The sequence below is a fragment of the Lynx rufus genome, unplaced genomic scaffold, assembly GCF_022079265.1.
Source record: "Lynx rufus isolate CCGP_SWC_20201006 ecotype Redwood Valley unplaced genomic scaffold, mLynRuf1.p SCAF_2, whole genome shotgun sequence".
Lineage (NCBI taxonomy): Eukaryota > Metazoa > Chordata > Mammalia > Carnivora > Felidae > Lynx > Lynx rufus.
Genome location: NW_025814834.1, coordinates 197,931,283 through 197,943,046, shown reverse-complemented (window position 1 = coordinate 197,943,046; position 11,764 = coordinate 197,931,283).

Below are 11,764 nucleotides of genomic sequence, written 5' to 3'. Positions count from 1 at the left end.
AGTCTGCTCAATACAGGTAGCACGAATGAGAGCTGATTTAACGGACTGTTCCTGAGTCTGAGAGACCTCACTAATCTGTTTGTGTTCCTAGGCCATGGTCTCACCTTCTGTCATTATTTCATGTGTTGCTGAATGATTTTGACCCATAATGACTTATCACAGGTCTGCAAGTGTTAAGGCTAAGGTTACTTTAAACACAAATATTACTTGGGATTTGAAATGGATATTTTACAGTGGCTTGAGTTAGGGAAACACCCTCAAAAAACTTGTCAGCTGTTAATTAGAGATTGGTGGAAGACTTCTGACATCATGGAAGGCATCATAAAAGTTATTGTGGCCTGCAAAGAAATGATTCACAGCTATGAACGAACCAAGCTGAAGGAAACTCTGTCTGTAGGGATAGCAGGACTTCAGCGGGTATGAAGGGAAAAACAAAACATTTTTTAAATGCTTATTTATCTATTTATTTTTAAATTTTAATGTTTATTCATTTTTGAGAGATAGAGACAGAGCATGAGTGGGGAAGGGGCAGAGAGAGAGAAGGAGACATAGAATCTGAAGCAGGCTCCAGGCTCTGAGCTGTCAGCACAGAGCCGATGTGGGGGCTTGAACTCATGAACCATGAGATCATGACCTGAGCTGAAGTTGAACACTTAACCGACTGAGCCACCCAGGCACCCCTGATAATTTTTTTTAATGTTTATTTATTTCGAGAGAGACAGAGAACATGTGAGTGGGGGAGGGGCAGAGAGAATCCCAAGTAGGCGCCATGTTCAGTGCAGGGCCCGCTGCAGGGCTCGATCCCACAAACCTTGAGATCAGGACTTGAGCCGAATCTGATGCTTAACCAGCTGAGCCAGCCAGGCTCCCCTCTCTCTGCTAAATAGACTATTCTTTTTTTTTTTTTTTTAATGTTTATTTATTTTTGAGAGACAGAGACAGAGACAGAGCGTGAGGGGAGAGGGACAGAGAGAGAGGGAGACACAGAATCAGAAGCAGGTTCCAGGCTCCACACTGTCAGTGCAGAGCCTGACACGGGGCTCGAATTCATGAACCGTGAGATCATGACCTGAACCGAAATTGGATGCTTACCCGACTGAGCCACCCAGGCACCCCTAAATAGACTGTTCTTGAATGGGCTACAGTTGCAGCCTTGGAAAGTGTCACAAATTAGGAATAAATGATTCTTGGTCACATTATAAAAACTCAAATTTCAGTATAAGGAAATCTATTGACTCTTGTTACTAAAAATCTAGATAGAATATTGGCTTTAGGCATAGCTGGGTCTAGGAGTTAGAATAATGTTACCAGGACTGTCTCCAAAACAGTTTTGTCTGGCCTTCCTCTGTGTTAGCATCACTCTCAGGTGGGTTTCTCACTTCTTGAAGGTAACTTTTTGTAATCCTAGGTTTTTTTTTTGTTTTGTTTTGGTTTTTTTTTTCAACGTTTATTTATTTTTGGGACAGAGAGAGACAGAGCATGAACGGGGGAGGGGCAGAGAGAGAGGGAGACACAGAATCGGAAACAGGCTCCAGGCTCTGAGCCATCAGCCCAGAGCCTGACGCGGGGCTCGAACTCACGCACCGCGAGATCGTGACCTGGCTGAAGTCGGACGCTTAACCGACTGCGCCACCCAGGCGCCCCTGTAATCCTAGGTTTTTATGATTCTTAAGGCCTCTAGTGAGAACTTCATTCTCTAATTTCCATGACACAACCAAAGGAGGGTGGACTCAGACTGACCAGTCTGGTCATGCATTCAGGGGGTCGCTGAGGAAGAGAGGCATGCTGTGCACACAGAAGATGGCAGAAGTCCGAGTATAACAACAGACATGGAAGGAGGATCATGTAAAAAAGTACACCTGAAAAGTTATGGGTGACATGACTTAATGCCTGTGATGTTATTTTTAACTATTGGTGGGAGGGGGAGAATGGAGGCAGAGGGAAGACAGAAAGTTAGAAAAACTGATCAGTGTTAAAGGTGGATAGTACATATATGAGCACTCCTTTTATTATCTATTCTTTTTTTTTTTACTTTTTAAATATTTATTTTTTAGAGAGAGACAGGGCACGTGCAAGTAGGGAAGGGTCAGAGAGAGACAAAGACACAGAATCTGAAGCAGCTTCCAGGCTCTGAGCTGTCAGCACAGAGCCCGACATAGGGCTCGAACTCACGAACTGTGAGATCATGACCTGAGCCGAAGTCAGATGCTTAACCGACTGAGCCACCCAGGCTCCCCTTGTATTATCTGTTCTGCTTTGGAGAGCGTTTAAAATTTTGCTTAAAGAAGTTAAGAACAAAAATGCAGTTTCTAATTGGCTACAATTGTTTCTAAGAAATAAAAGGTAAGAGAGACACTGAGAGGAAAGATTATATGTCACTTGTCCAGAAGGGAAAGTCTTGGGATAGATCCTTTCCTTAGACAGCTGATTTATCTATTTTTGGTCCTAGAAATGTTATCAGTCAGAGTCTACTCAGGAAAACAGAAACCACTCTGGGTATTTCAGAGAGAGTGAATTTAATATATGAAATTGGTTCCAAAAGTCTTAGAAGGGCTAGAACAGCAAAATGGAAAGGAGGGCCCAGAGGGAGCAAGAAGGATTCTAATCATACATCAGAAGCTGCTGTGTCCCTGACCCGGAGCCCACGAGCCTGTGCTGGCTGCTGTGTAGTTGATGCTGTCACAGTCAGTTCTGGATCTGCCAAACAGGTGCCACTTTTATCAGCGATGGAAAGACCAAAGGAAAGAAAGGCTGTGGAGTCCAGAATCACCCAACCCTAGGCCACTACACCAGCCAGCAGCCACTAGCCATTGCTGCCTTTCCACTGCCCCAAAACAGGACATTTCTATTGCTTCTCGGCCTTTTGGCTAAGATCAAGTGTAAAACAGGAAACTTCTTTTCCTTTTACTGACCTCCTATCGTGCTTCCTATTGAAAGAATTGAACCGGAAGCCAGCTGCAAGGAAGGAAGCCCAGGAAATGTCATTTGCAGAATTCCAATTCCATCAGAGAGTAGAGTAGAGCAGGGCACGTGTTGAGCTGAGAGACAACATGTAAATGACCAGCGCAGTCTGCCCTCTGGGCAACTTGGCATCTATATACATCACTCTTCCCATCTTTAAAATTCTAAATAAATTCATGAGTCTGTTTTACAATATGTAACTATCCTTCATACCAAAAAAAAAAAAAAAAAAAGTCCTCACCCACTTCCAAAATGGGTGATGTTAATTTCTTTTCTAGGTCAGTCATAATCAAATTTATTAGAATCATGTGATGTTTCCCTGCTGGAAGTGTTCCTGTCTTGGGAGCTAAGACCTTGGCAGGGACAGAAAGCAAAAATTCTGTAAATGGGTTATTAGAGATAAAAGTGAAAGCACTCCCATCCCTTGATTTCTAGCCATGGAAAAACATAGCATTATATATTGGTCAGTGGTTAAGAGCATATTCCACATCCATTTGCAGGTTTTTTTTTTTTTCAGTTTATTTATTTATTTTGAGAGAGAAAGCGAGTGCATATGCACAAATGGGGGAGAGGCAGAGAAGAGAGGGAGAGAGAGAATCCGAAGCAGACCCTGAGCTGTCAGCATGGAGCCCAAGCCTGACTTAGGGCTTGATCTCACAAACCATGAGATGATGACCTGAACTGAAATCAAGGGTCAGCTGCTTAACTGACTGGACCACCCAGGCGCCCCAACCACATCCATTTGGATAGCACCCCTATCTCTCAGGCTGTCATCCCTCAGATGGGGTCATAAAGGAATATTCACGGGGCGCCTGGGTGGCGCAGTCGGTTAAGCGTCCGACTTCAGCCAGGTCACGATCTCGCGGTCCGTGGGTTCGAGCCCCGCGTCGGGCTCTGGGCTGATGGCTCAGAGCCTGGAGCCTGTTTCCGATTCTGTGTCTCCCTCTCTCTCTGCCCCTCCCCCGTTCATGCTCTGTCTCTCTCTGTCCCAAAAATAAAAAAAAAATAAAAAAAAATAAAAGTTGAAAAAAAAAATAAAATAAAGGAATATTCACTTGGTTATTCTACCATTTTATCAGGCAAGCTGCTTCTGGGTGGCAGAGTAGATGGCAAGCTTCATGGCGGCCAGGGAAAGAGGCCAGCTGACAGCCACAGAACAGGTCGCCTTGTCCACTTGATTTCTGAAAGCCTCCTCTGAAGTGGGTACCCTTTAGTAAACATTCACCTGAGCTCTAAAACTTTACACTCTGTGCCCGCTCCAAGAGGTATATCCACCTGCCTTTTCCCCATGCCTCTTCCTCACATGGCCACCAATCCTTCTATCCAATTCTTTCTAAATCCTTGATTGTTTGGCCAACTTGTTAGCCATTGTCCATGGATCAAGGTAAAACCTGTGCCTGTGTCTATCTCTTTGGCCATGCAAAGTGGACCACCAGATGCTCACTGGGGAGACTTTCCTTACCAGCGTCTTTCAGGGGCACTCCTGATTGGAGTTATGATATTTCTGCCACCCACTTCCAGCTGGTGCCAGCATATTACACAGAACCATCTATAAATCACGCTTCAACATTTTCTTCCTAAGTCAGCTAGTTTAGGAACCCAACAACCATATGTGTGGGTGGTGGAAAAGCAGCAGTGTACTAGGAGTAGGAACTGTGGCATGGGCCCCCTGCTCATGAACTTATTTCTGGATTCAGGACCTGTTCAGTTCAATCTTGTACGTAACATTTGACCTTGGTATGAAGTGCTGCTGCACATGCCCAAATGTATAATTTGATACATCAGGAACACCCATGATAGGCAACTCAGGCATACCCACTTGATGTCCATGGTCAGGCATCAAGCTCTAATAAGAGGGCCTGGTGGCATTCCAAAAGCTCTTTTTCAAAAGGAGAATAGTTATTTGGTGGAGAGGTATGATGGTTAATTTTACGTGTCAGCTGGACTGGTCTACAGTGTACCCAGTAATTTGGTCAAACATTATTCTGGGTGATTCTGTGAGAATGATTTTGGATGCATTTAACATTGAAATTGATAGGAAAGCAGTTTGCCCTCCCTAATGTGAGTCGGCCTCATCCAGTCAGTGGAAGGCCTGAATAGATCAAAGGACTGATCTTCTCCCACATAAGAAAGTATTTCTTCCTGCCTGACTACTTTGAGCCGGTACACTGGGTTTTTTCCTGCCTTTGGACTCAAACTGAAACATTGGCTCTTCCTGGGTCTCAAGCCTGCCAGCCTTTGAACTGGAACTTGCGTCATTGGCTCCCCTGGTTCTCAGGCCTTCAGTCTTGGACTGGAACTACTCCATCCAGCTTGCCAACTGCAGATTTTTGGACTTGTTACCCTCTAGACTCATTTGAGCCAATTCCTTATAATAAATCTTATATATACATATGTGTGTGTACGTGTATGTTTATGTGTGTGTGTGTGTGTGTGTGTGTATGTGTGTATGCATTCTATTGGTTCTCTTTTTCTGGAGAACCTTAACTAATACAAGAAGTATTGAATTTTCTCCCAAATTCTAAGGGCCATAATTCCTCTACTGGGGATGGCCATTGGTGCCATCAAGCATCCTCTAACACCACTGGAGTTGCTGTGTCATAAGGCCTATGTAACAGAGCAACTTGCACTGTAGCCTGGACCTTCTGCAGAATCTTTCCTTGCTCTGGGCCACAATTAAAACTGTCCATCTTGTGAGTTACTCAGGAGATATAGGTTGGAATAGCTCCTAGACTGAGGCATAATGTTGCTCCCAAACCAAAAGATTCCTGCAACTTGCCTCTCTTTCTGTGGTGGGTGGCATAAGGTAGAACAGTTTGTCTTTCACTTTATATTGGGCTAATCCCAACTTGTCGCAGATCATATGACCCCTAAAAATTTCAGCAAGGAGGCGGGACCCTCAATCTTCAGGGTCTTTGTCTCCTACCTTCTGGCATGCATCTGTCCTACTAAGACACCTAGGATAGTTGCTGCTTTCTGCTCGTTGTGTCCAGTCAGGACGACATTGTCAGTGTGTGAACTGTTGTCCCTGACAGGTAAGAGCAAACTGCAGCTCATGTTCTTGCTAATCCATGTAGAGACGAAAACATCTCTCCAAGTCAATAGCTGTATCCCAGGTGCTGGCTACTATGCCAGTTTGTTCCAATGGAAAGATCACAACGCTTGACCTTGATAAGCCCCTGCCTACACTGGTGGCTCACGATGCTGTTCTGGGTACCCAGAGATTAACATCAATTCAGAACCAATATCTAGCAATCCCTCGGAGCTCTAGATATTACTCTTTCTCAGTCTTCAGTCATCCTAGTACATGGTTTCACTTACATTCATTTAGTAGGACATCATTTACCAGGACATTATTTCAGGTCTCTTTGAGGAAGACAGGGAGGAAATGTTCCAGTACGTACTCGTGGTAGTGTAGTATCCTTCTCTGATCAAAGGTTCAACAAATCCAGTTCTGTACATTGGTTTAGGTCTGTGGTATACATGACAGGCTGTCATGCCCCCAGTAAGGCAAACCAGGTCAGATTCTTGCTCAAGAGACGTAGAATTTCTGTTTATTTGTTTTTACTTTTGTTTGTTGGCTTTTTGGTGATAGAGGTCAATTCAACACTTTAGGAAGCTGTTCATCTGGATAATTCTTAGAGACAACATGGTCAACTAGCCATCACCAAAGACCCACTCCTGCTGTGTATATGGTAATTGTGTACACATTGTCTCTGGCATTTAACCACTGTCACTTGGCCTTTGCCACTCTGGGATCTCGTCATCCCCATTTCAGTGAAGACATCTCCCTTTGTCATTTCCATCCTATAGGTGACAGCTGCATCTCTTAGTGAAGGAAGTGTCACCTGGATCTCTGGGTTTCTTCCTCCACATTATGGCAGGAGTTCTGGCATCTCAGCTTCATTGAAAATAGTCCACCCTTGGGGCGCCTGGGTGGCGCAGTCGGTTAAGCGTCCGACTTCAGCCAGGTCACGATCTCGCGGTCCGTGAGTTCGAGCCCCGCGTCGGGCTCTGGGCCGATGGCTCAGAGCCTGGAGCCTGCTTCCGATTCTGTGTCTCCCTCTCTCTCTGCCCCTCCCCCGTTCATGCTCTGTCTCTCTCTGTCCCAAAAATAAATAAACGTTGAAAAAAAAAATTAAAAAAAAAAAATAGTCCACCCTTGAGTTCAAGTTGTGGTCTGCCCTTGACACAAATTTTTAGAGCCATTCCTAAGGGTTTGAACTAACACATAAAATCCAGTGTGGCCTTAGGAATAAATCCAGCCTGTTTCAACATGGTAACCCTCAGAATCCATCACTAAACATATTCCCGTGTTTGCCAAGGTAAATTAGAAAAACCTTGCAATAGTTTTGATTTTATAAATTATCTCCTCCCATATGATATTTTTTTTCATTATTCCCCGGGAGAAATGCTGATTCTGGTTATGGTCCGTGGCAATAAGGGGTGGTGAGGTGTGTTTGGAGGAAAATTGGCATCCTCTGTAGGGCAATTCCCTCTGGTGTGTTATTACAGAGTCTTCGAGAAAAGGAAGGCTAGTCTCCTCAGACGAAGGAGAGGCTGCTTCCTGACAAGGGAGACTCATGGGAATTTACAAGTTCAAGGTTTTCAGAGTGTCTGAATCTATTCAAATGTTCCCAGTCCCAGGGTCTCCTTCACAATCAGCACCCATCATATAAGAGACTTGGTCAGATGTAAAATCAACTTAGGCTGCAATTTTATAACCCACACAATTACATTTAGTGTCTGATTTTTAGCTATATCTACCCTGGGGCTTCACAGAGGTTCCTTTAAGGTCCCTGTCAAAGTTCTCTGGTTTTCTAATGGTTGACCTGAGCTGAGTTTTAAATTTTTTTTAATGTTTATTTAAAAAAATTTTTAATGCTTATATTTATTTTTGAGAGAGAGAGGGAAAGAGAGAGGGAGAGGGGCAGGGAGAGAGGGAGACACAGAATCCAAAACAGACTCCAGGCTCAGAGCTGTCAGCACAGAGCCGAACGTGGGGCTCAAACTCCTGATCATGATCTGAGCTGAAGTCCGATGCTTAACCAGCTGAGCTACCCAGGCACCCCATTAAATGTTTATTTATTTTTGAGAGAGGGCGAGAGAGAAGGGGACAGAGGATCTGATGTGGGCTCCGTGCTAACAGCAGAGAGCCCAATGTGGGGCTCAAACCCACAAACCGTGAGATCATGACCTGAGCCGAAGTCGGATGTTTAACCAACTGACCCACCCAGGCGCCCTAAGCTGAGTTTAAAGCTTGGAGCTTGTCATTTCCTTTCTGTAAGTGCTCCAGTACAGTCAGAAGCAGCTCACCTGATGTGTCCTTGTAGTCATCATTACTAGTGTCATGGTGAGATAGAGCAGCCACTTAGTCTCCCAAAGTGTTCGCTTCAGTAGGACTTCACCTGAAACAAATGATGATAAGTAATCAGAATGCCACTACAGGACATGGATTACCAGTATTTCTGTTTTTCATTGGCAATAAGGCCATTATTCTGTTCAAGCTCAAAACAGCAAACCAACCCCCAAACCCTGTTTTAGAGATTCTGTTTCCTGGGACCTTTTCTGTTACCCAGGTTATAAAGTAAGAATCCTATCCAGAAAACAGATGCCATTCTAGATATTCCAGACAAAGATACTTTGGAAATTATACAGGTGTGGGAAGGTGTGGGAGAGCACAAATGAGGATGGGGGCTGGGAGAACAAAAAGAAGGAAATGATACTCAGGGATCACAAGCTGCTAATGTCCCTTGAAGCATATACCCTTGCTGGAGCCCTTGAGCATATACCTGCTGCTACACTTTTGGAGACACAGTCCAGGATCCGCTGAGAGGTAACACTTCGATGAGAGCTGGAACCACCAGAAAGATTCCACATCTGCCTGAGCTGCTGTAGTCCAGAATCTTGCCACCCAGCTGTCACTACAGCAACCACTAGCAACAGTGAGAGCTAGAGCAGGGAGTTCCCCTCTTCCTCCAGCCCTCCAAGTCCCATTGTACATATCCTGCAGGAAGCCAGCTGGTGAGAGATACGGGGTAATGTAGTTTGCAGACTCTCAGCCCCATCAGAACAGAGCAGAATATGGGGTGCCTGGATGGCTCAGGCAGTTAAGCATCTGACTTTGGCTCAGGTCATGATCTCATGATGTGTGAGTTTGAGCCCTGCATCAGGCTCTGTACTGATGGCTCAGAACCTACTGAGCCATCAGCACAGACATATGGCAGGGAGAGCAAGTGCAGAGCCTGCTTCAGATTCTGTGTCTCCCTCTCTCTCTGCCCCTCCCCTGCTCATGCTCTGTCTCTCTCTCTCAAGAATAAATAAACATTAAAAAAAAAAAACAAAACAGGGGCACCTGGGTGGCTCAGTCAGTTAAGCAACTGACTTTGGCTCAGGTCATGATCTCACGGTTCGTGGGTTCGAGCCCTGCGTCAGGCTCTGTGCTGACAGCTCAGAGCCTGGAGCCTGCTTCGGATTCTGTGTCTCCCTCTATCTCTGTTCCTCCCCTGCTCGTTCTCTGTCTCTCTCTGTTTCTGAAAAATAAATTTTAAAAAAGTTAAAAAAAAAAAAAACAAACAGAGCAGAATATAAAAAGGCAGTGTGGGGGCTTAAAAACAATAGGTAGATAACCAGTACAAAAACCAAAATCAGTTGCCTTAGTTATGAAGGCCCTGCTTACTTACAAGGGCAAAGAACAAATGTATTCAGCCAAAGATGGGTAGGTTAAAGAAAAATGGCAGCTTCTCCTGCCTGTCAGTTGCTGTAGTCTATCCATGGAACAGTTTCACCAGTAGAAATCCCTTAAATATTTGCTGAGTATTACTATGCTGTAAGCTGGGCTCATGCTGTTATACTTTAATCTTGTGATTTAAGTGGAAAATATAAATCAGAGTAGATTAAACATCAGATATACATTTTTATATTAACTACTGTAATTCTACCAAATTTCCCATATCCTCATCGTTTTCACAAATAATGCTATTTTACTTAGAGATCAAAGGCATCGGAAATGAGCCCCGATATCATCTTCCTTTAGAGATCTGTACACTTTTTCATTATCTCTTTCTGTTGCAAAGAAGAAGGTATCCTGTTCTCCTACCCCTCACTAATCCTTTTCAACAATAACCATTTTAACGTGTTCTCAATCTCATTCCTCCCTGCCTTATCTGGAAATTTATTTCTTCAGTGAATTTTTTCTTTCCAGAATACTCAAATTCTTCTTCAGTCTTTATGACACCTCCCCTTTCTATCACTATCTGCCTTATCCTTTCACTTCACAGCAAAATTCTGCAGAAAGAGTTGTATGTACTCTCTCCTCCATCCCATTCTCTGTGAAACTCACCCCAACACAGGGACACAGATACACACGTGCACACACATAGACACACACAGGCACATACAACATATGCAAACATGCACATCACACACACACACCACATATGCGCACATGCACACATGTGCATGTGTACACACACACACACTACTGATCCATCCAGTGCTTCTCCTTGAAGCACTTTCTTCACTTCCGGGATGTCTTCCTGGCTTTCTGGTTTTTCTCTGGTATCTTTGCTTGATCCTTATCCTTCTATTCCCTAAATGTCAGAGGGCCAGGGGCTCACCTCTATTCTATGTGGCCTGCCTCCTTTGGTAATCACATCTAGTCTCATGACTTTAAATACCATTCAAATGCTGATTCCCAGTTCCCATCCCCAGCCTGGACCTATTTCCTCACCTCTGCTCGTATGTCCAACCACCCACCCTTTCTCTCTTGTTGGATGGATAACAGGACATGTTAAACTTACCATGTCCAAACTTGAGCTGCAGAGACCAGCCCCCACGGGTTCCTTTCCTAGTCTTCCCCATTTCAGTAAACGGTAACTCCACTCTGCCAGTACCACGCCATTGGCCTCGGGGTCACCCTTGATTGTTCTCTTGCTCTCCCTGCCATATGTGTGTTACCTGGTTGTGGTCCTGTGTGTGTGTGTGTGTGTGTGTGCACACATGCGTGTGAATTGCCTTTTCCCTTTTATCTATCGGAGTCTTTTCATTAAGGCTCTTAAACTTATTCTTAATCCTATCTTGGAATTAGAGCCTCCTTTCAAGACGGGAGAACATGGCACTGGGAATTCAGCCGCCAACGTGGGATATTTCACTTTAGGGAATAGTCTTATGACTGCCCTTTGACACAGTCTGCTGCTGGTCATTCTGCCAGGCCTCAGCCTTCTCCCTCAGAGGTCCTCTGTTACTCCTTCCACTTGTCAAAGGCAGTGCTCAGATGTCTCCAGTCAGGAGACCGTTTTCTACTTTGCTTTCACTGTTAAACATCTTCTCACTCCCTATCAACTCTCAGGAGCCTGTTTAAATTTGCACAGAGTGACTACCGTTTGCAACACGAAACAATACTGAAGCTCACTTAGAACGTCTACAGGTTGCCTAGAAAAGAAAGCAGTATCTGACTGAAATTTAAACTAAAAAAACAAACAAAACATTTTTCCTCCACGGAATTAACTTTTCACTAAAACTGTATAAAACACTTTCATGTCTGAAAAAGAACTAACAATGTGTTGGATGTCAATGAATCATTCCTCTATGAAATCAATTTTGATTCCTTTCAGAATCAGGAGTAGATTTTAAAGAAAAGCTGCACTGGGGCTCCTGGGTGGCTCAGTTGGTTAAAGCATGTGACTTTGGCTCAGGTCATGATTTTGCAGTTTGTGGGTTTGAGCCTCACATCGGGCTCTATGCTGACAGCTCAGAGCTTGGAGCCTGCTTCGGATTCTGTGTCTCCCTCTCTCTCTGCTCC